This window comes from Lolium perenne, chromosome 2 (genome assembly GCF_019359855.2).
Source record: "Lolium perenne isolate Kyuss_39 chromosome 2, Kyuss_2.0, whole genome shotgun sequence".
Taxonomy (NCBI): domain Eukaryota; kingdom Viridiplantae; phylum Streptophyta; class Magnoliopsida; order Poales; family Poaceae; genus Lolium; species Lolium perenne.
Window position 1 is genome coordinate 101348240 of NC_067245.2, and position 2260 is coordinate 101350499.

Genomic DNA, 2260 nt, shown 5'->3' on the forward strand with positions numbered 1-2260 from the left:
GATATTGAATCCGATTTAGAACATGTGGCTTCATGTATTCTTACAGGACATAGTAAACCACACGAGTATACAATACTTGTGCCTAACATGTGTATTAGAATATCCTTGGCATTTTTCTAATAGATTTTGTTCTTTTAATTTCCATATTCTTGCAGTGCATTGGAAAATGGCAACATTATATGTATATCAAACCATAGACACACGATCAGAGCCAATTAGAAAGGAAAACAGGATTACAGTTAGAACATAATTGAAATGAAACAAAATCTGACCTCTTTTGCACCACTGGCTTTGTTTTAAGGGCAAAATATGGCACTTGTAGAGAGGAACAAAACATGGACTTCCTATGACCTTGAATCGGGAGCATCGCATACCAGACAATTAGAGGAAAGTGTGGCCCAACCTAGACGGGCTTGGAATAAAAAAAAATACGGTGGCCAGGAGAACATATGTCTACAGAACTAAAGGTAGTCAGTTGGAGAACTCCAGCCGTTGAAGCAGGCACGCGTCCGACCTGCCGCTCGGCAAGCTCCTTCTGGAGGCGATCTTGATCAGCGCCTGTCACCACGGGGCCGAGGAAAGGAAAAACAATCAGCCCAATCACAAGAAACGAAACGACCAGTCCGTATACTTTCTAGGAACGAAAAAACTGATGGATTAGAGGGGGAGAGGAAGCAGGAGAAGGGTTAGGGTTTGTTACCGTTCGGGATGGAATCAAGCAGATCGTCATGGGCAATGCTCCATGGAGGCGTTCTAGGTGATTCCCCAGGACGCTTCATCCTGGAGATCTCAGCGGTGGCGGCCATGGCAGCCCTCCTCGTCATCGCCCATGGCGGACGCTGCCATGAAAGAAGGATCTTCCCATAGCCGTATTGCCTCAGGAGGGGTAGAGGACGCCCAGGTCCTCCTCCACGCCATTAATCACCTTGGGAAGAAGATGTGGGTGTCAAACTCATCCGTGCCGGATGCCGACTCAGGAGGGGGAGAAACGTGCAGCACCTGGGGAGAAGGGGCGCCCCATGGCTACCTTGCTATGGGAGAGAAGGGCAGCTCGATGGCTGTCTCTGCACACCCCTCGTCAACCAAGGAGGGAGAGGAGCGGAGGAAGATATCGACCTCCATGGGAGGATATGGGTCGCAGAGATTGGGAATATTAGAGATTTATTATACTGGAAATCTTTGGGAGTTTCTAGATTGCCCCGCACCGCTTTGATCGCTGGTGAAGAGGAAACCGAGAGAATGACGCTCAGCCGGTAGCCGGTCACCCAACCTTTCAATCTGGAACGGTAGAGAAAAATGAGGAAGCAACGTGTCGCTCGACCTATGGAACTAACCGATCAGAAATTACGCATCTACAGTGCCCCAATTAACCAGGACGCGCTAAACCGTCTAGCTTTTATATAGGGTATAATGTATTTATAACTAAAGTGTGTTTGCATCTAAACAAAACTAAGAAACATATTTTTAGACGGAGTTAGTACAAAAAATAGACCAATTCCTACGAATTTGCAATCGTATTTCAATTAAAACTACTATATCACTTAAACTTTTGAATTGTTGCAGATTATATGTATTCTGATATTTATATTCAAATCTATAGGTTTTAGCGAACATGTTGCTTTAGTAGAACCGAAAATGAAAAAAATGATTGCACCCATGAGCTAGGTACTAGCATGGTACGTACAGTTGTTCATCTAAATTATCCGGACGACCAGCCAAAGGACAATTGGGCCGAACAAAAAGAGGCAATTCGCAGTGCCACCGCCAAGTCAAACGTCTCACCGCTTTGTAAAAAAGCAGTACGTTCCGACGCGGTGCTCGCCGAGGAGACCGAGCTCGGAAGCGGATGTGGGTGACAAGAATGGCGCTAGCCTGGATGGAGGCGATGAGGTCGAGCCTGGAGACGATCAGGGAAGTCAGTGATGCACGGATTCGATGGAGGAGGGCGGCGCGCGCTCGGGTATGCCGGGGTTGGGGACGAGCGGCGGCGGCCGACCGGTCGGACAAAAGGAACCGGGGAGGGAGACCTGAGAGAGATAAGTGAGAGGAGAGGGAGGACGGAGGCGTCAGGGTAGATCTACCCTCCTCTATCTCCTAAAAATCCGGGGAGACACCTTCTCCCCGGTTGGAAAATGAGTGGCAGCACAAGGGCAACATGCCTGCCGGCGTGAAGGAGATCGGGGAGGGATGTGGAAGGCCGAGAGTAGCCGCGTGTGGCCTGGATTTTTGTCCTCGACGCCGGTCGACGAAGGATGCGTTT

At 48.9% G+C, this 2260-nt stretch overlaps 1 long non-coding RNA gene across 1 annotated transcript; it reads right to left on the reverse strand.

Moving 5' to 3' along the window:
* Nucleotides 1-215: 215 nt before the first annotated feature.
* Nucleotides 216-1406, reverse strand: LOC127322181 (uncharacterized). The gene is made up of 2 exons (XR_007864565.2): nt 701-1406; nt 216-558 (listed from the first exon to the last, which is right to left on the reverse strand). It is a non-coding gene; the product is annotated as an uncharacterized lncRNA (long non-coding RNA).
* Nucleotides 1407-2260: the final 854 nt, after the last annotated feature.